At 39.7% G+C, this 21,479-nt stretch overlaps 1 long non-coding RNA gene across 1 annotated transcript; it reads right to left on the bottom strand.

Moving 5' to 3' along the window:
* Positions 1 to 9: 9 nt before the first annotated feature.
* On the bottom strand, positions 10 to 21,038 carry LOC148189348 (uncharacterized). The gene is made up of 3 exons (XR_015776795.1): positions 20,900 to 21,038; positions 18,076 to 20,396; positions 10 to 7,518 (listed from the first exon to the last, which is right to left on the bottom strand). It is a non-coding gene; the product is annotated as an uncharacterized LOC148189348 (long non-coding RNA).
* Positions 21,039 to 21,479: the final 441 nt, after the last annotated feature.

The raw sequence follows: 21,479 nt of genomic DNA, 5'->3' as shown, positions 1-21,479 counted from the left end.
TTTAATCCAAAACCCCAACAAACAGTCTTCAGTGTGTCAAACAAATCTTTCACACTACAGCGGTCAAAACCTTTTTTCCCCTTCCAGTTCAAAACCTGATGAATTGTGAATGACAATAAATGTTTAGTAAGTTAACACATGTAATAAATGACTTACATGGAGCTAGTATGGAAGCAGAGAACAACTGTCCCTCAAATTACCTTTTTTGTTTATTTTCATACCAAGATCATAAGTTAATTATGTTGTTATACTGAGTAAAAAAATCTTAAGCTTTGTTATCTCATGGCAATGAGACCATCAACCCGTTATCTTTATAGAGATAAAATAACTGAAATGACTTTCTTGGCTTTTTAAGAGCTTGTGATTATAATACAGGCTACAGGGGATTTTATAGGCTTAAAATTTCACCATTTCAATTAAAGAACAGTGAAACTCTTTGAAAGTGGTGTTTTTCACTTTTATTGGCATTACTATAACTATACATTATATATATAAACATTACATGAAAGTACACCAGATCTCACAGCATAAGTTCAAAGGGAACCCTCAAGGATTGTAACAAACTGTTTCATTATCAACGTCATCAGAAATTGTCGTAGAGCCTGTTTGTAGCCGGTGTTAACATGTCTTTCGGTCATCCAAACAAAAGTGGACTGCTGAGATACATCACTTGCTCCAGTTTGTTGTTAAATGGCCAGGTAAGTATGCTGTCACCAAAACAACCACCTTGTCTTGCACTGATGAAGTAGTCCTTGTTTGGGATGCATTACTATGTACACTACAAAAGATATGAGGTGAAATGCGTCCCTGACCAGCTTGGTAAGTGGTTTAAGTGACTAGATCACACTCGATCTTAGTGGTTGGTTGCACTATTTAGCACTTCGCACTTGTGACTGGATCACCCAAGATGCATGTTAATAGCTTTAAACCAGGGTCATAATTTTGTTTCACAATTCTAGAGGATGCAGCATGTGTTTTTTTTTTTAAAAAATAACATTGTCACTTGCTGGTAGAAGCAAACATTGTCTCCCGTTTCAGATCTATGTTTGCTTGTTTAGTGCTGTAGCAGCTACTGTCCTGGAATGTTAATCAGTAATTTGGCGCATCACACAAAACTTGGGTTGAAGGATCATTTCTCAGACTTTTGGTGCCCGAATCACTGCTCCTGTCTGCTCATGGACTAAATTGCATTTAAAACTAAAGTGAAATGTGAAACAAACACTTTTTTTCAATGCATGCCAGGTACTTTCCTTAACCTTGTACTGCAGCTAATGCAGAAAACACTGTAAAAATGGAATCTGTTATGCCTGGATTTGTACAAAACAGGGTAGTAACAATTCAGTCTTCCCAGGCAAATCTGTGTTTCACTACTATTTTTTAGAGACTCATCTTTTTTTGGTCAGAATATGAGATAACAAAATTTTCTTCGGCTTTGTTGCTCTGAAATAACATTAACATATCTTAGGGATCCTCTTGTTCGCATTATCTTCTCTTGTCTACACTCAGACAGTCTGCATCCAATGTGCCCTCTCAGGCTAAAAATCAATTCAGCTCATGCATCATGAAAAAACATGAGAATCCGTCTTTGCTTTGGCTGAACATAACACAGTCACTGGCTGGCTCAGACTCAGAGAAAGAACATTTTTGAATACAGACTCCAGAATGAGCATTTGCCAGTCTTTGAACATTGTTTTCTTGTTTTCCATGTTTTGTGTTAACACTTCGTGCCTGGGGCAGTGGTTAGGAGTCCCAGGTGTACTTTGATGCACCTGTTTTTCCTCTGGCATTCAAGACTTTCATGACGTGTGTGCACACGTTTGCCTATTTACCTTGTAAAATGATACAATACCATAAACTGGCATGAAATAATGCATTAAACTATATTAAAAGGTTTGTATTTTGATGCGTGAATGAGACATTTGGGTTGCATTGTTAAAAAAAAGTCCATGCTCTGTTTATTTGTGTGTGTGTGTGTGTGTGTGTGTGTGTGTGTGTGTGTGTGTGTGTGTGTGTGTGTGTGTGTGTGTGTATACTTTGAGGAGGTGGCTGAATGTCTATTGGGAGAGCAGATGGTCAGAACTCGCCCTCTAGGCTCTCTCCTCTTATTGGCAGTGAGTGTGTCATATTAAAACAGGTCTAAACCAAAAGCTTGAACTGCATGCAGAGCACAAATAACATGTATCCGAGGTACTGTCACCATTGAGCACAGTCAGCTTATCATAAGCTGCTGTCGATGAAAACTAAACTTTTATCTGCTATCAGTCAGTAGGGTTGACTACTGACATGATGCAGGGTCCTTCCCGACCAAGGCTACAGGAAACTATAATAAACACTATAAATCTGCAATAATTTTTATTTTATGTTTTTGCAATTGTTATTTACTAAATGTACTAAAGGCCTGGTATACGATAATACCATTAGTTGTATAAGATGGGTCAGTCACAGGGTTTTTAGTATATATTAACATTTTCATGTATTGCCATGAAAATTTTCAAGTTAAAAATATTAAATATTAGCACAGGGTAAATGTCTTTTATTTGTTTCAGTTTAAAATTACTTTAGACAGTTTTAACACTGCCCTTTGAAAAGCAGCTTTGCTAATACTAGTACTGGTTTCAGGTGAGGCACCCTTTAAAAAAACACATTCTCACTCCAAACTCCTCAAATACTAACGCTTGGTCAGTGGTGCTACTAGTCAAACTATGATGCTCTAGGTATCCCCCGAGCATCAGTTTTGGGTGCTAAGGGACATGTGTATTTTCAAAAATAAACTTTTGTAACATTTAAAGGAATGCACATCAAAATATGATATTCTAGGTACCGTTTGAACAGCAGTTTTCATTTCTCAGGCATGGTTGTTACATGCATTATGTCTTTTCAAAATAATCGCCTCTTTTCACAGGAAATGTACGTCAAAATATGATGCAAATACGACCGCACAAGTATCAGTTCTGGACACTCAGAGTCTGTTCTTACATGAACCATGTCTTTTTAAACTAAACTTCTGTTTTCACAGGTCTCTTTCCAAAATAAACAAATGTGAGTAAGAAACAAAAGAACGACAAATGACATTGAGAGGTTGGTAGTGAGACTGGGTTGTTTAAAGGGGGTTTATTAGTAAAAACCAATTTTGTTAGCAATGGTTAATAAATTATTTGCAATGGCTTCAAATCAGTTAAGCATTTGTGAATCATTTATTAACCATTAATATAAACTCAACCTACAGCATTTCATTTAGTCATTTACGAAAGTATGCTTTTTCACAAAGTGTATGAACACCAGCCAAAGAGTAACCCAACAGCTGATCCTATTAGTTGCGTCAAATTCATCTATAAAGCATAAGTGAATTATTTATTAACCATTAACAAAGCCATTGGTTACAGCCTATAAACCCTTTATAAAGGGGCTTTATTTGGAGAGTGGTATTCTAAAACCTTTACCAGTATCTGAATAAACCTGAGATAAACAGTTGCTTGTTCATTTTGTTTGTTTGCCAACATCAAGTGACCCTTAAGAGGCAGCACGAAGAGAACCAAAAATATCTCCAGTAGCCTACTTTTAGTTATTTCAAAGTCTATTTGAATGCGTTTCTGCACAGCTGTGGCTTCGACTGTCACACTCTGACAGCAGATGTCTGGCAAACCAAAGGTGGCTCACACTGTGCTTTGGTGCACTCTTAAAATGAATTTAGCTCAACAAACTCCTCTGTACAGATATTAGATGTGACAGAAAGTAAATGTGCAAGTCACATCGATCTCAGCACACTTACAGTCGAATCTCCTGATGTGTGCTGAAAGATGGTGTAAAATTAAAGTCATGCGTGTGTGTGTGTGTGTGGGGGGGGGCTTGTCTCTCTATCTTTGTGTGGACCAGTTTGAGCTTTAGGTATTTAGAGTGAGAGTGGTTTTGGGGATAATTTGGCTATGGTTTTCACATTTTAAAAGACTAAGACTTAAAACTTTGTGTTGGGGTTGTAAAAAATGATGTTTTTTTAGAATTTGGATTTTATTTTTGTAGTTGAATCACTCTGATCTCAAAATATGACAATGAAAAAAATAAGTCCAAGGAAAAGGAAACTAGCAGCCAGGTGATCATACAGACTGTAAGCAAGTCTATGCTTTTGTCAGATTAACTTAATTTGGAGAAAAAATAAATACCTAGTGTATTTTGCTGTTTTGAATATATATTTTTGCAATTGTGTCCCCTAAAAAAATACTTTGGTAAGTACAGCGTTAACATAATCAAGAGAATTGATGAGGAAAATAAACCTAACTTTGCTTTGCTTTAAGATTTCCACAGATAGGATCAGGTTAATGGTATTTAAGGTTTTGGGATTGAGCATATTGTGTTAGGGCAACACATTTGCTTTTAGAAAATATTGGCATTATATGTTTCTGCAAACCACCGATAGGTTATATTTGTACATTTCATCATATTATTTCAGTGTTTCAAAAGTGACATAATATATAAGCTGAATTTGTCATCTGGATTTGGAGCAGATGGTGGATGGAGTGACACTGAGGTGAGGTGGGTGCTACACTGAATACTACTGTTCGAGACCAACAAACAAAAAAAAATAGGTTGTGTGAGCAAGTCATTGCTGTTTCCGGTAGCATTTTAAGCACCAGATGTGGGTGTTATGTGGCAACTCGTCATTGTTTTTACAGCATTTCTTTAGCAACCAGTAGTTCCTCCAATGGCTTTTTAAGCTTAAAACGTGGTTGTTTTTTACAGAGCAGCGTTTCCTTTTCTGCCGGGATTGTGATCCCTAAACAGGCCTTGTTAAGTCAAAAGCTGAGCTTTGACTTAAGTGAGCTTTCCCTAACCATAAACCAACAACCTACAAACCATAAGTGGTTTTGTGCCTACACCTAACCACATAGGTAACTACAGTGTTGTTAAAATGAACAGTTTTTACCTAATCGTTACACAATAATGTGCAAATGAAACATACAGTGCCAATTTTCTTTGTAGTGTTTAGATTGGTTAGTGGCAAATCCAATTTGTCAAATGATGTTGTCAAGTAAAAAAGTACAGATGTGTGAGAAAGAGAGAGTCTGAATATGATTTAGATCTAACTGAAATATTTTTTTGTTTTAATTCAGCCTTTTTGCTGTTTTGGAATTTAACAAAGCAACTAATAATTCGTAATAATACCTGCAAGCAGACTGCGGTCACTTGTTCATCCAGCACTCTGTAGACATGGCCATGGAAATGCTTATCTGTACTATTCTACTCTTTATAAAAATAGACTGTGGCAATCAGAACCTAGGTACTGACTTGAGTTTTAAACATTTTCCAATGAAGTGATTGTGACTTTTTGATTTGCTTGCAAACCTGTCCAAACAAAACTCAATGATAAACTAACTGCTAACACAAAAAAAACATAAATTCACTATGGAAGAAGGAATCTTAAATACAATGAATATCAAAATTCTCACAAGCCAACATGTTAAAGTGACCAGTTAGCATTGATAGTCGTGGGGGCATCCTGGTTTTGTCTTCATCTCGTGTAATCCCTTAGCATGTGCGTAAATATAAAAGTATTGTGCTATGTGAAACGACATCAGGGACTTGTGTGGGTCCTCTCAGTACTATGTCTTCTCTGGTGTCAGCTTGTTTGTTGAGAAGAGAATGATGAGGATCAAGTGTAGATTCAGGCCAGTCCGATCTGCACGTGCGTCAGCTGCGTTTAGGTTTGCTCCTCCATTAGAGGCACAGTGCTGAAACCTAAAATCATATCCACAGTGACATGCAGCTCTAGTGGAAATGCTGTAGCCCAATCCCTGGGAGTTTTTTGTGCATTTTTGAGTTTCAAGACAGATGGCGAGGCCTTGTACAGAGGTTTTATGTCCTCTCTTTTCAGACAATCCACACTGCAACAGGCCGCTGTCTTGATTTGTGCTACATTGTCTTAGTCCCACGCTTTGCCCTCGCTGATGCTGCTCCACGCCTGGACTACAGATCCAATCAGAAAAACATGACACCAGAAAATAGACCATTATCCCACGGTACCAACAGTCCAGAAAGGGATCTTTGGTGGTGCACAAAGCTGTTGCACTGGCTGAAACATCAACACCATCCAGTTTCATGTTTGGGTGTTTTCAACATCGATAGGCATGTAAAACGAACAGAATTATTGTAAGAAATGGCAGTCTTTACATCAAATATTTTGGTCAAAGCGTGATAAAGGTTATAGTAAGTAAACATCTTATCATGCACGTATGTGAAAGAGCACTCCATCTACAAAAACATCAATTGTAAGACACAAATTATGCAAAAAACGTAATCCTCTAAGTGTATTAAATCTATATTAGTCTGTGAACAAATATCATTTTCTTATTCAGCACAGAAACCTGCCTAGAATACCATATAATCCACAAATCGGCTATGACTCAGGGTGCGCTTAGGTACAATATATACAGGTGTTTGAATAACAGACTCTAAGGTACAGGTGCTGTAAGGTGTGGCAAGATTATCTCATAGCTGACACTGTGTTCAGGCACATATATCAGGCGGAGGTGTATATATAGACGAAGACAAGTAGCAGGAGGTTGAGTACAATGCCGATGACTCCCAGCACAGCCAGGAATCTCTCCTCTGGTGTGCTAAGGTGTGGACACGTCAGGTCCATGAAAACTCTCTCAGTCACACTACAAACTACAGAAACTGGTGTTTAGCAATAGGCGTGAATGATTATCCTTATATTTGTAAAAATGTTCCATTCAAGTAGATTTAAGGGTGCTCAGGAGTAGAATTTTGGTCCTCTCGAATAGTCTCTCTCTGTAATTTGGTCACTCAAAGGTGCCTTGTTTGTCAAACCATTTAGATTTAACTGGCAGTGATAATATATAATGATAATAACAATAATAAAACTTACAAAGGAGCTTGATCGTTCAAACACTTTTACATGTTATAGCACAAAGATGCAACACAGTCAAATATGGCAACCATCAGATCAAAGGGACTCATTTAAGCAGTCACAGAGGTGCTATGCCCCAGTCATATGAGTACAGAGACATATAACCATTGGCAAATTGGACACACTGTCAACAGTCATTTATGTAGTTAAAGAATTGAAGGGCAGTGGTGATGACTCCACTTGCGGCTCCTTCTCTGTGACTGGCAGCAGTCTTTAGCTGTCTTAAGGGATAAGCAGTGACGCAGGTGTAGATAAATATCCAGCTGAACACTGCCAACGATCCTCACAGCCTGCTGCTCACTCTAAACAACTGAACCCTCTTAATACTTAAAGAGGAGGGTGGTAGCATGGAGAAAAGTTGGGGACAATGCCAACATCTCTTGTCTTGCAGAGAACCTTAGGTGACGGAGGTGTAGATGTAGACAAATATGACCACTAAGAGATTGAGGATGGTTCCAATGATGCCCAGCACGGCTAAAATTCTCTCCTCACGGTCGTTCCCGGCGTCTTCCTCTCTGGCATGAGCGCTGCAGACATAGCGGCTGCCGGGGACCATGGTTACCATCACAGAACCCCACCCCCACAGGGCACGACGCCTGTATATGGACACAGTGATGGGGGCAGAGGTGAGCGGGAGGTTGAAATTAAAGGAGGAGAGAGGCAAATGGAAATAGGAGGCAGAAGAGAAAGAAACAAGTTAATTATTTCTGACACAGAGTAGCTGAAAAGGGTCTCTCTCTTTCCCAAACACAGGCACACACATCTCTTTAGTCACAAACTTTTGCATGCATTTGGGCATTGAATATTAATAAATGAAACGTTAAAAGTCAGTGAAGAATGAAATGAGATTTTGACTTTGTTCGCTGTCTGACCCATATCTGCACCAATAGTAGAAGCGTGTCTTCCATTTTCCTCTTTCTTCTGGTTCTTTTTGTTCTTGGGCGTACATCTTGTTTTCTTTTCCTACTTTCACTTCTGCTGCCATTGTTCTCACCTCTCCTCACTACCTGTTCCTGTTCCTTTCCTCATCTTTTTCTAAACTTTTTGGTTCCCATTGACTGCAAGACATTTACTCTACCCTCCTTCTTAAGCAAACCTGTCTTCTGGAAGTTGTTTTTGTATGTTACTAACTGCTATCTTAATTCTGTTAATGTGGTGACATATTCGCTTCCTGGAGTATGTTCAGAGACAATGCGAAAATGTGTCTTTCCGATAACGAAGCACCACATTCATGTACTGCGTAGGTTTAAGAACAAGATGGTTGGGAAGGATGGTTTGAATACAAAGTGCAGCATCTTGACACCAGAACTTTGGGTTTGCATCCAGTCTCCTATCTTAGATTGAGGCAACAAAAGTACTTTTTTTAAGGTTAGGGACAGATCGTGATTTTAGTTACATTTGAATGAAAAATGTAAGACTCTTGTTTTGGGTTTAGGCAACAAAGGCACTGTGGTCAAGGTTAGGGAAAGATTGTAATTTTAGTTAAATTAAAATAAAAAAAGTAATAATATCTTTAAAAAAATAATGCTGTAGTCACTACCAGTGAATACTGTATTGCAATATTGCCAATGTGTTCAGTATCAACATTTTTGTGACTTGCCAGTCATATTTATTGACAACATTTCCATGTCAATGTATTTGCTGTTTCAAATTAGTTTTATAAGAACATAATTTCTAGGAGTCAGGGCTGTCTTCAATCACCTTCTCCTCTTCTAAATTCTTCCCCACCATCTTAACTAAAGAACTCTGATAAAACTCAATTCAGCACCCTATCCACAGACAGCCTTGATAAAATGTAAACAGGTGAGTTATAAAAAAAAAATTCACCCCCTACAGTTGTCATGAACAGGGAAATTAGCTGTAGAGACCAAAACCGTCAATTGTACCATGCTGTAATCATGTTTACTTCTGCTGTAAAGTTGGACATTTAAACATGAGGGTCTCTAGCCTCTGGAAGCAGCCTCAAGTGGACATTCAAAGAACTGCAGTTTTTGACATTTAAATGTTGACACCTGGTTAAAATTCATTAAGGTCCTCTGTCACTAAGTGTTGATGTGGAATCAATGGTGTCTGTTAAATATGAATAAGGTTTGATGCTGACGAGAGCATTATCTGCAGTCCTCTGAGACAGTTTCGGAGCGCAGGGAGAGAGAGCGGTTAGGATGAGGACAGTGTGAGTGTGTGTATTTATATCTCTCTCTGTGTGTGCTAAAATGAGAATGACTCCTGGGCTTTACACAGGATGTGAGACCATACGCTGAACTTGTCACAATTAGGTCCACCAGTTACCTCAGCTCATTTTGTTTATACTTCACATCCTTTCAATAAAAACACAAAAATAGAGATCATTGAAATAATATTGATGTGGTTACAATGTCAACCTCTTCTTGGAAAACCTTTTGTTATGCATGTAGTGGGGATGTAAACACACAAAAAAGATGAATTCTCAAAAGTGTTTCTTCTCCTGCCTCCCTTTCTTATATGTTTGCTTTACTCTGCTCTCCACTTGTTGTTCAAAGTTTTCATTTTGTTGGTGCACTGGGCAAACATTTCAACATCCAGCAGCTGTTCTTGCAGCTCAGGGGTGTGTGTGTATGTGTGTGTGTCTGTGTGTATGTGTGGATGGGGATGGGGGGTAGTGTAAGGACAGGGACATAACACTATCTTTTGATGCAGCTTAGCCATTCAACAGTGTAACGTGATTATTTCCAACCCAATTAGAGGGAATGCATGGCACACCTCAAAACTCAGGGCAATAAAGCATAGAAGAGAGGAAAAAAAAGAAAAAAACAAGAAGAAAGAAAAGAAAAGAGAAGTAAATAAAAGAAAAGAGAACGCAACCACACATATTTATTTTATTATTTACCTGCCCAAGTGTTGACTATAAAGGCACTGTTGTTGTAAAGAAGGTATAATTATTACAGCATTAAAGGTATACTATGCAGGATTTCCTAAAAAACAAAACAAAACAAAAAAAAAAACAATGTATAGACTCATACCTCTCAATCATTACTTGTGACTCTCTAGAAGTGTGTGGCAGTGATTCTTTTCTAATGTTCCTCTTATTTTGCCATGTTTGACACATTTATGGGCACAGGCACTTTATAAAAAGGATCGACCAGGTGTCATATCATAAGCAGTTTATACTTAAGATGGAGCAAAGAAAATCATGGACTGCAAAAACACAAATAAAGCACATGGGAATGAATCTGGAGTTGGCCTTCACTTTCACTTTCAGTTTCCCTGATGATATTGTTTACAACAGAAACTGACAATTTCTGCATAATATACCTTGAAAGGAAGTGTGCGACCAACTAAAACTTCTCTCCTGTGCCAGGTGAGATCAATCGAGGCTGATGCAAAGACCAAAATGGTTCTATGTAGCGCCAGTGTTTGGTTTGTCTGTTAAAGGCAACAGTAGAAACAACATGGCAAACTTGGTGGTGGGTAGAAGACCTGCTCATTATGTAGTTATACAGTATATTCTAAGGTAACAAAAACACCTTGATTCTTATTTTCAGGGGATTACCAACTCATGAAACAGTTTTTGCAGGTAAGTCTATACAAGCTTTACTCTAAAGGCCTTCTCACACCAGATGCGTTTTTCGTGCAATTAATTTTTTAAACTGTTGTTATCATTATAAGTACTGTCACACATAATGTGAAGATCATGAGGCAAAAAGTGACTTAATTTTCTGGGGCGAACAAGCGAATTCTTTTTTTTTTTTAGCTTTTGGACTGTAAATAAAGGAACCAAACGATTGCATTGTGCACAATGCATGTCACATCTCGATGTCACGATAATGGTGGACCTGTTGCAATTGTTGCAAATTTACATAGTTGTATTTTGCTGTATTTCAAATTTTTATGTCATTTATTTGTCACATTCCTGGTGTGTCAAGAGCTTAAGTATGTTTTCTTTTCTTTTTATAAGGCCTTAAATTAACCATAAGCAAATTACAACCCATAAGATTTTGTATTTGTCAGATATCAGACTATATGTTGTGCTCTTGTACTGACATTTGGTTTTCAAATATCTTATCTCTTCACTGAATTTCTAAGGGCATTGACATTAGACATCAATCTCAGAAGACAGCCAACTTGTATCAGCCAACATGAGCATGAATGTGAATACATATATAGGCTTGAAAAAAAGTACGAGTGAGTCAGTGTTATGTTTGCAGCTCCTTCTACAGATAAAAAACAAGTATGATTCTTAACACATGTACTTTATATTTACAAATGCACAGTATCATGGTGCATAACTGCAGCATAACATCCAGTCACAAGCTCACACATCAGTCTGTGTTACTCCCAATGTACAGCTATTCCAAGAACTCTTTCTTTCCCCTCCTCCCCTCAAGAACACATATCTTAATGAACCGCAGCAGCTCAAGCATTTAGTCATTCAAATTAATATTTGAACACATCTATTCTATTTCAGCCATTCAAACCTCCAGTATCCCACCACATTACTGTCACAAAAGAGAAGGAGGAATCAGATGAGATTGTCTTGTAATAACCTATATGATTTTTAATCATGTGAAACATTCAATTTATCTCAGTATGTCTTCACTATAAAGGTTTATTTTCCATGAATTCCAGTTCCATTGTTGTTTAATGAACTCTTATTGTATTCAGTTTGCTCATTTCAATCCGCGGGGTTAGTTAAAATGTTCTCACTGCAGTACCAAGAAGCTTTTATTCAGAAATCAGACTGACTATAAATAACAAACTACAAAAATAAAGATGTGCTCCTAACTCTGACTTCCCTAATGAGTTTGTTTCCATGCAAACAAGGCATTGTTTTAGGGAAATGTGTAATTAAAGCTGCACATGCCAAATGTTCTTCTAAATTTGTTTTGAACCAGACCATGAGGATACTGTGCCATGCAGTAGAAATACAAAGTCGCACTGGGGAATTCACCAACGGCTTCCCCACTGAATGAGCAATGCAAGGCAGTCTACCCCATGAAACTCATGCATAATATTCATCATAATTGGTGCAGATAGCTGCTCTGCTTATTTCGCTGTCAAATTAATTTATATAGGGTGCGATATGAATTCCCTACGGATGGTCCATCTGCAGTGCAGTGCGCATTACTCTGCAAGTCTGAGAGGTCACATTCACTACCAGGGTAATCTCATGGAAATATCTAGAACGGAAATAAGAGGCTGTGAGATGCATATTTTAAATTACACTGGAGGAAAAGAAAAGACTTACTGGGAAAAGTCACTATAAGTAAAATATTGTCTTTAAAAAAGTTGTTTCTGAAAGTTTAATTGTGGTAAATGGGCAGTTGTTTGTTCCTGAAATAACTGAAACCACTAATCAGTGCAGGCATGAGGTTTAATGTTGTTGAAGGACTATTTTGCCCTTCGTAAAAATGTTTCCTCTGATGCTTAATAAGCTTCATAGTCAAAATGTTTAGTTTGAAGATTTTCTTGGCAAGATAATAATCGAAGAAGCTTTTCGGTGGGCCATGCAACTTCTGGGAGTAAGCCCACCTCAGGGTGAAGAATATCTGTTGAGGATGAGGTTTGATTATGTGACGGAGGCTCATCACTAGGGGTTTGAATTACACTATTCCAGGAGGAAATGCAATCTTTAAAAAATGATAAGGGAAGTGGTTAAATAAGGATAATGATTATAGATTTGTGGAAGAGCTAATAATAGATTGTATTTTTGACTGTAGCCATGATAAGACATTTTATGTCACTTAATTGCCACTTCAGTTGGAAACGTGTTTCCATGAGCCTCCAAATTTTTGCGTATGACCCCAGCAGCCAGCTCTGTGTGTAGATAGATAAATAGAAAGATAGATGAGCTCAAATATCTAATAAGAACGTTAGAAGATGAGCAGGCTGACAAACACTGGCTACAAAAGAAACAGATCAGACCAACCAAGAAATAGGCAGTCAAACAAATGTGCAAACCTAATTAAAGGTAAATCTGCACAATTTTTGCCTGATCCTTATGTTAGCATTTAGCAATTTGCTTTCCTGTCTGAAGTGGTCACCATTGTTTTAATTTCTTCTCATTGGTTCTGGCAGACTGCTTGCAAAACAGCATTAGTCTCGCCTGTGGCGCTGATTGGCTGATCATTAGTTCCCATGTGGTGCGGACTGGATCAACTGGCTTTTCAAACATTAACTTCTCTTTCAAACATTAACTTCTCTTTCTCAGTCATATGCTGAATTAGTCAACTCGGACTGGGGTGGGCAAATTCAACGGTATTAACCCCGCAAAAAAACACACACACATACATACTTACATTGTACCATATTTACAGTCATCATGCACTTGCTCTGATCACATTCTTCTCTACATCCTCACACTTTTGCACACAATAAAAACTTTACATATACACTTGTGTGAACCCAGTTTATCCATCACTACTGTGTGAGCAGAGTAGATTGAGTACTGAATGTCCTTAAAGTTTTTGCTAGAACTGATTGGCACTGACTCCAATGCTATTAATGAGCAACTGACCATGCATTAAGAGTTTTGTCTACTTCACTGTCATTTATTTACATTGGCCTGTAATGTTTTTAGGGTAGTAATAGATAATGTGTGTTTCCAAGTTTGGTATCAAAACCATAGCTGGATGAATGTAATCTTTAATTATTGTGGAATGATTTTGCATGTGAAAAGATTGAGTCACCTCGGATCAACTCACTGCTTATGTGTCATAGTCATAATCATAGCAGGGTTTATGGTAGTTTTGATAACAACAAATTGAATTTTGTTTCCAACAATCACCAGCAAGTCACCTGTGCCACATGGCTGGCAGCTGTTAGCCACCACTGAGCCAGCAAAAAGAGAACGACTGAATGAATGTTTCATTGCTCAACCTCTTACTAACATGTCCTTTTAGAAATGTGATATTCTAGAATCTCCCAAAATTTACAGCATCTGAACTTATGCACTAATTACACTAATTTTACTCCGTCACTTGTGTGTTCATGTAAATACAGTTATAGGTTGTTATCAAAAACAAAACAAAACAGAACTCATTTGTTGTCATCGGGATATCCTATTTGAGAAGTCAACTATCAAACATTCCCACTTTGTCCCTGATCACCCATCAGATTAATCTTAGTTGAAAACACAGAAAATATTGACAGTGACAGTTGAAAGGATTGCTACTGTCACAGGTTAGGCTGGATGAGGACCCAAATGCAGAACAGAAACGAGCAGCCATGTGTACAAACAAAAAGTGAGCTTAAATGCTGAGAAATTGTCCAAAAAACTAGCAGGCATCCAAAACACAAAATATATATGAAGCACGAATGAAAAAACTAATCTGAAAACCTACCAGGATAACAGGGACGAATTTGGGTGAAGCCAGGAGCAAACAACACAAGGAGGATAACAGACCAACTAACAAGGAACCAAGGAGTAACACACAGGTATACACAGGGAACTAATAAGGACAACGACACACAGCTGAGGTTGGTGGACACAGGGAAAAAGAGGGAATCAGAGGGATAGGCGAACAAATGAAGGTGTGGCAGGCAACACAAGGGTGGTGCAGACGAGACTAAAACAGAGTAGGTATGCAGGAAGGACTAACAAGAAAGGACAAACCAGACTGAAAAAAGACAGGTGGAACTAATCAGGGAAACTCTAGGGAGGGAAAACACACAAAGACAGGAAGTAAAACCAGACATGAGGATTGATAATATAAAATAAAACAGGAAACAGCACATGAATAACTTCAAAACATAAATAACCCCAAAAGAAAACCAATGGTATAACAAAACCTAGACTCATGACAGCTACAGCATTTGAGAAAAAAGTGTTCCACTTTGTACTGATCGTATGGGCGACTGTACCTCGACACTTCCTGAGGTTGTATCTGTCTCCTTTGAAAGAACAACTGGTTAGCCATATCCAGCAATATGTGAACGTCTTAGCACATTTTTATATGTTTGTTTGTTTGATTGCTTTGTTTTATGTAATTAACCAAGTCATAGTGTTTGTATAATCTGTAGGTAGATTTATGGATTATGTATATCTGTTTAAGAAATTCATGAATCTGACCAATTTTGCTGTTTGTTCACAGCTGTCAGCATATTAAAAGGTCTAATTAATTGTCTGTATGGCAAATCTGAATTTGTAGAGTACTGCAAATTTCTCATCCTAAATTAAATTGATCATGGACCACTGCAGCCATAATGTTGCTAAGAGATATTCAGTCTACTACAGCAACCCATTGAAATGTTTTGCGGACGCTGCAGCTGTCCATCCAGTGTCACTGCTTATAGTCCCTAGTGTTTTGACCGAGGACACTTTAATGTGTGGACAGCCTGTTTGTCGTCATGGTCTCTCAGAACATCAACCTTGTGTTCTGACCCCTCCGTCTTCAACCTTTGTCATACAGTTTCCTCCAAACTCAGCAGCTTTTCTGCCAAGCTCTTACCTTCATGATCTGTCATTTGTTAATCTGTCTCTGGGTGTCCTGGGGGGGAACTAGGAGTTTAATGTGCTGATCAAGTAATCACAATATTCCAGCTTCGAGTTCAGCTTGAGATATGTGTTGGATGCCATACCCTGTCTTTCTTCCCCTTCATTTTCTTTCAGTTCACTAATTTACTCAGATTACTCAGGACTATGTCTATGCACTGTAGCTAAATCCTGGACTTTGTGAGTGTGTGAATGTTTTGAGAGTCTGCTGTCAGGAGCATTGTGCGTAACTTGGATGTTTAAGAGATTTTTACTTCATATCATCTTGACATTGACAGCTCATGATGAAGAAATTTGACCTTTTGTAACCTCTCAGTATTTGACTTTTGGCAAGCAAAAAATAAAAATAATGTTAAATAAAATGTAAACAAACTGAGTTCTTTGTGGTGCACCCTACCTTATCTATCAGTTTCACATCCAGCAGTGATTGGACAAAGAAAGGACTGCAGGTATTGATTTAACTCATTGATTGGTAGTCTTGTTGATTTCCACACAAAGTCTCAATCAATGACCTTACAGCTGTTTTTTTGTTGTTTTTTTCTTTGTTACAATAAAGACACTGTTTAGTTTTTTTTAGAGATGAATGACACACAGCTTGTTTGGTACATAACTGAGCTGTAAAGACCAGCTGTTTGTTGCCAAAATATATTATATTGATTGGGGAGCAATACGACAACCTTTATAAAGCCTACATGTTACAAATTAAATGCTTTACATGATCAAAATCTCTCTCTAAATATATCTTTCACACACACACACACACACACACACACACACACACACGCACGCACACTGAGCTGATGCACAGAGTGATGGTGTGGGAACCAGATCCGTATGACACTAGAGCGTTCCACAGCCTCATTACGAGCTTGGCTGGCCAGCGCTGCCAGAATCCGAGGCCAGCGGCCATGAAGCGACTGTCACTTCTCCTCAGCCACGGCCCAGCTTTCTCCGCATTTGTGCATGTGTATTGTTATAGTGTGTGCTTGTGTGTAAGGAAGAACTAGAGGGGGAAATAAGAGATGAGTGGGCTTACTGTAAGACCGTGTGACTCCATATATGTGCTGTATTCATGACAGCACGGGAAGAGTGATAATGTGTCAGTGTGAAGGAGAAAGTGCGAAAGGAAGTATGCATGTGTGGTTCTGTTTGCTTGGCTGTTGCTTGCTAATGAAGAAATGCATGTTTTTGATAAGATCATCAGCATAATATAAAATTATATTTGTAACACTAAATGCTTTTTTTGATACTCGCTCAATAAACTAGATCAATCCATGAAGCTTTAAGGGGTTCTGAGCTGTAAAACTCTTGCAAAACAACAAGAAAGTCAGGGCCCTGTCCGAGTGCGTGTGATGCATTCACTGCTATGGTATCAACTACATTTTTCACACAACCACAAGCACAGAGCACATTTTGGTTGACACTAAATTCACAACAAGTAAAAGCCTTCCTCCCTATCGCACAAAGGTAGTAATGAGTGACATGGGCACCCATATATTATCTCTGATTTCCACTTCGGACTTCACATATCATGGAATCATTTTCTAGTTTTTGGTGTTTGGAGAACAGGGCATCATTAGGAAAGATGAAATGTTCCAAAAGAGGCCCCTTATCCACAGCCACTCTACCACCACCAACGTTCTGCAGTTGTCACTGGACCAAACAAATTTCACAGTAACTGCAGGGGTATTAGGTGACAAGTTAAATGTGTTTTAATGACAACAATAACTTTATTTATCATGTACATACATAACTTGTATTATTTTGATACGAGTCAGTGGGTAAATTGTTGCAACTTGACAGACTTTTGTATGCCGTTTTTAGCGCTGTTTATGGAATAAGCACCTCAGGCTGCTAGCCACGAGCTCAGCCAACCCCAGATATGCTCTAATATATAGGCACCCTTTGGTATCTCTGCGAGACGCACTCATTACCATCTGTATGTGACCCACAACTGTCCTCTTGGTGAAACATTTAAGATGTGGTCAAGTTATGAGTCCATTAAAATCTGTTAAAACAGCACCCTACGCAGACTTTCCAGCTCTTTGCACAATGACAGTTGCCCTGAGCGTTAAATATTGTCATGGATGTGTTGGAGTAAGTTGAAAGTCTGGTGCTTCTCATAGAGACGCCAAAGGGTGCCTTCGGCATAAGACACCAAGGGTCGTGACAAAGCATCTGTCTTTGACGACCTGGGAATGGGAACGAGAACAGGGTGCATTTTACTATAAAAAATGAGTGGATATGTTGATGAAACATCTGCTGACAATAATGCTTATCCTGTACAGTTAAACACACCTTTGATTATGGGATTTGCTTAGTTTCCATGCAGGTGCCAGGCTGGATGTCATGTGACCCACTGAGTACTGCATCATGTGACCTACATTCCATTGAGTGAATCAGTGGATAGAAACATATAAACCTATGTGTTGTGTCAGTAATGTGTAAATATAATTTGGACACTTTCAGATCACATGGCCTGCATCTAATCAAATGTAACCATCTTAACAGTCCTGAACTCTGAGTCCTCTAACTGACCTTTCACCTTTGACCTTGGCCAACCTCCTGAGGGAATGTGATGCTCATTGGTGGATAAACAGTGTTCACGCACTCACACATGCACAGACTCTGACACACATGGCAGCCATGGCGGTGAACCATACATGTAGGATTATGTACTCACCACACATTGCACCAGGGGGGCAGCCAAAAACTCCCGTCTTTCTTCTCTTTATCCGAGCATGTTGTCAGTTTTTTCTTCTCCTCTGTCCTGCTGGTTTCTCTCACCTCCCTCTTCTCCTCCTCCTCCCCCTCCCGGTCCCCCCTCTCACCACTGCTGTTCAGGTCCAGCTCTGTCGCTGGTGGGGAGAATCCAGGCGACACACACACACACACACACACACACAAACACAAACACGCGCTCACACAGCTCCAGGCGATGCTTTGAAAATGTACTCAGACACAGCTGGGCTCACACACACACCTCTACACTCACACCCACACAAGCATACGCACAAACACAGCTGAGCTCCTCGACAGTCCTTATACCCCTACGCAGCCACACACATAAACACGCAGCTGGTCTATCCGCAGCTGAATGGAGTCTGTGGCATTGTGTCTTCCTGCATTAGTGTTGTGATGTTTTGAGGAATCGGTGATTCAGGTCGGACTGAAAGATGTCTCTATATCAGTTTCTTGAAGGCTTTGGCTGGTGAATCAACTTTATGTGGGTTATGGAGACAAAATCAAGTATACATTTTCCTTCAAATTAAAAGATCCTGCGTGTTTACGCACATCAAAGCATTTCCACACTTATATTTCCTCAAGCCATGACAGCGATCCTCCACTGCCCAATCTCTGTGATGAGGCCATTTTCAAAGATAGCTGGAGCAGGTCCTATCAGTCCAGGACAAATTAGAAACAGGAGACATTTATAAATGCATCAGCAGTGTTTGGCTTCCCTCATCTGGCAATGATGAATCCTCAGAGTGCCTGTCAAAGCAGGTGTAGTATGCCAATCCAAAGTATGAATCTGTATTCATCAAGGGGTTCTTGTTCTTGCAGAAAAGAAGAAACTCTAGTCAAGACGTGGTCTCTGTGATCTCTCAAATGTTTCCTTCTTCCTTGTTGTTCCCACAAAAGTCCTAGTCTTTGTAGTAACTCCACTCTCCTCCTAAAGAACTTGCACAGCTGGCCAAAAACAAAAAACCTCCAGGAAGCCAACTGTCTCCTAATTCAAACGTCTTGTCTTAATTTGAAGCAACATTTGAACTTAACCCCGCTTGGCTGCCATGTGACACACTTAACAGCTTGTCTTTTCTGATGTAAAAATCCCTTAGAATAAAAAAGCAGCTGTGTTGCTTCCTTCTGTTTCTCCCTCTGTGGTGCAAGGAGTGAGCTCCTTCCAGAGTGGCCTGTCAGCATCAATATTTAACAGGAACCTCTTGCTGTGTTGCTGTCACAGTTAAAGTTTCCACGTCCCCTTCGTTGTGCGTTGGATGACATGTTCTCTGGTCTGCAGTGTGCTCCTTTTTAACTCTCTGCTTGGATGAAGATCTTTCTCTTATCTGGTCCCTCTATGTTTTTGGTCCGCTCTTTTTTAACCCTCTAGCATCTATCATTTTCTTTCTTTTTTTATGGTCAACCTTCTTGAAGCTTGCGCTGCCATATGCAGACCTCAGTAATGTTCCCTAACTGTAGCAAGACACAGTCACTTGGGACTTTCTCCCCTGGAGCTGCTCACATAGTTTTACATTAAGCCTGTCCTTCTGTCCTTTGCTGTTTTCCACTGTCCACCCTGCAGCAAACCTTCACTCAACCTTCCCTTAACCCTCTACAGTCATACCAAACCATCCACTTTCTGAACCCTCTTCTCTCCCTCTAGCAAGCTGATTCACTTGGCCTGGATCTCACTCACTGCTTGCCAGTATGGATGATTCTGTCTCATCTTGTTCTTCTTCTGTCTAATGACTGCTCAATTCTGGTCAAGTCCTCTTAGTTTTTCCCCTATATCTTTCTCATTGTTCCTCCATCTCCCTGCACCTCTCCTCTTGCATGCAGAATACACAGTATTCTAGCTGCTGTGCTCTGACTCATACTGCTCTCTCCTCCCTTTTCCTTCCAGAAGCTTGCAAATGTTCCTCGGTTTTTCGCCCCCCACTTACACCACGTCAGGATCAGTTCAGCTTTTCATTTTGTCCTGGGCACCAAAATGACACCTCTGCATCCTGTTAAGACAGATGGAAAGACAGCCTGTGGACAGACAGTGAAGCAGAAAGAGGGAATTGCAAGAGAGTGACAGACTTTTTCCCCACAGAGGCAGGATCTGCCTTTTGTCCATTTCTCTCCCTGTGTTCTTAAACCTGCCAGTTGTCTCGTAGTTTGATTACAGGTGGGTTCTTCTAGCCTCTTCTTACAGGAAAAGTGTCTTTTCACTTGCTGATGCAAGTTTGCTTCCTTGCTTCTTCTCTTTACCCCCTTTTGCTGCTTCTACACAGTCACAGTCTGGAAGAAAAATAAAAATAAAAGCTAAAGCAGGGGTAAATGTTGCCTGAAAACACACACAGCAGAGAAACCCTGTGAGAGGGACAGAAGGGGATGGGAGAAGAAGGATATGTGGAGATGAATTGAAAAAAAGAGATGCCCTCAGGATCTGTGGAAGTGACAGCAGAGGAGATACGGAAGGAGGAGGGAGATGAAGACGGGGGGTTGGTGTGGAGGAAAGCTTGTGTGGGTGGAATGGAGAGATGATTGTAAGATGGATATGGAGTGAAGTGAGAGGAGGAGCTTGGAAGATGGAGGGATGGGAGCACATGGATGAATGGGGGGATAGAGGGGGAGAAAGATGGACATGGATTTATGGATGGATGCTTTGACAGATTGAGTGCTCTTCTATGACATCCAGGAAACCTTTGATGCAGCTGTCATGGAAGAAAAGGGCCTCTCTCAGTCTGTAATAAGTTAAAACTATTCAAAATATAATTAGTTGGAGCTATTTGATATTTTACCTGTATGGGAATCCTGCCGTGCTCTCTCAGACAATGCTCCTCTACCTCTCTCATCGATTCTCTTCATGCCTCTGTCTGCTCCTGCAGTCTCAGTCTGTGCTATCACTAAAATGCAGCATCCCTCTTCCCTCCTCCTCCTCTCTCTGTCTGTTTCCCTCATTTCCCTCCCTCTTTCCCTCAACCCCCCTCTGCTCTCTATATTTGTCCTTCTCCGCCTTTGCCTCTTGTTTCCCACTCTCTTCTTCCATCTCCTCTCCTCCTCCTCCTCCTTCTTCTTCACCCCACCCTCTGTCTCTGCTCCCCCATATTCTATCACCAACTCCACCACCTCACTCTCTTGCTTTTTTCACTCCCCTCCCGCGCTGAGAGAAGCTTCGAGAACAGAGTGGCCGGGCTCCGGGAGTGGAAAGCTCTCAGGACATGTGAACACCATTCATAACCATGCCACATGAATAATACACACACGATACATTCACATTTTCTCATAATGCATGAACATGTGGAAAATACACACACACACACACACACACACATATACGCTGACTTTCTCTCCATCTGGCTGACAAAACAACATCTCTCG

Source organism: Plectropomus leopardus, chromosome 6 (assembly GCF_026936395.1).
Source record: "Plectropomus leopardus strain MGB_pleo_1.0 chromosome 6, ASM2693639v1, whole genome shotgun sequence".
NCBI classification, from domain to species: domain Eukaryota; kingdom Metazoa; phylum Chordata; class Actinopteri; order Perciformes; family Serranidae; genus Plectropomus; species Plectropomus leopardus.
The sequence above is the reverse complement of the archived record's forward strand: the minus strand, read 5'-3'. Positions and strand labels throughout refer to the sequence as shown.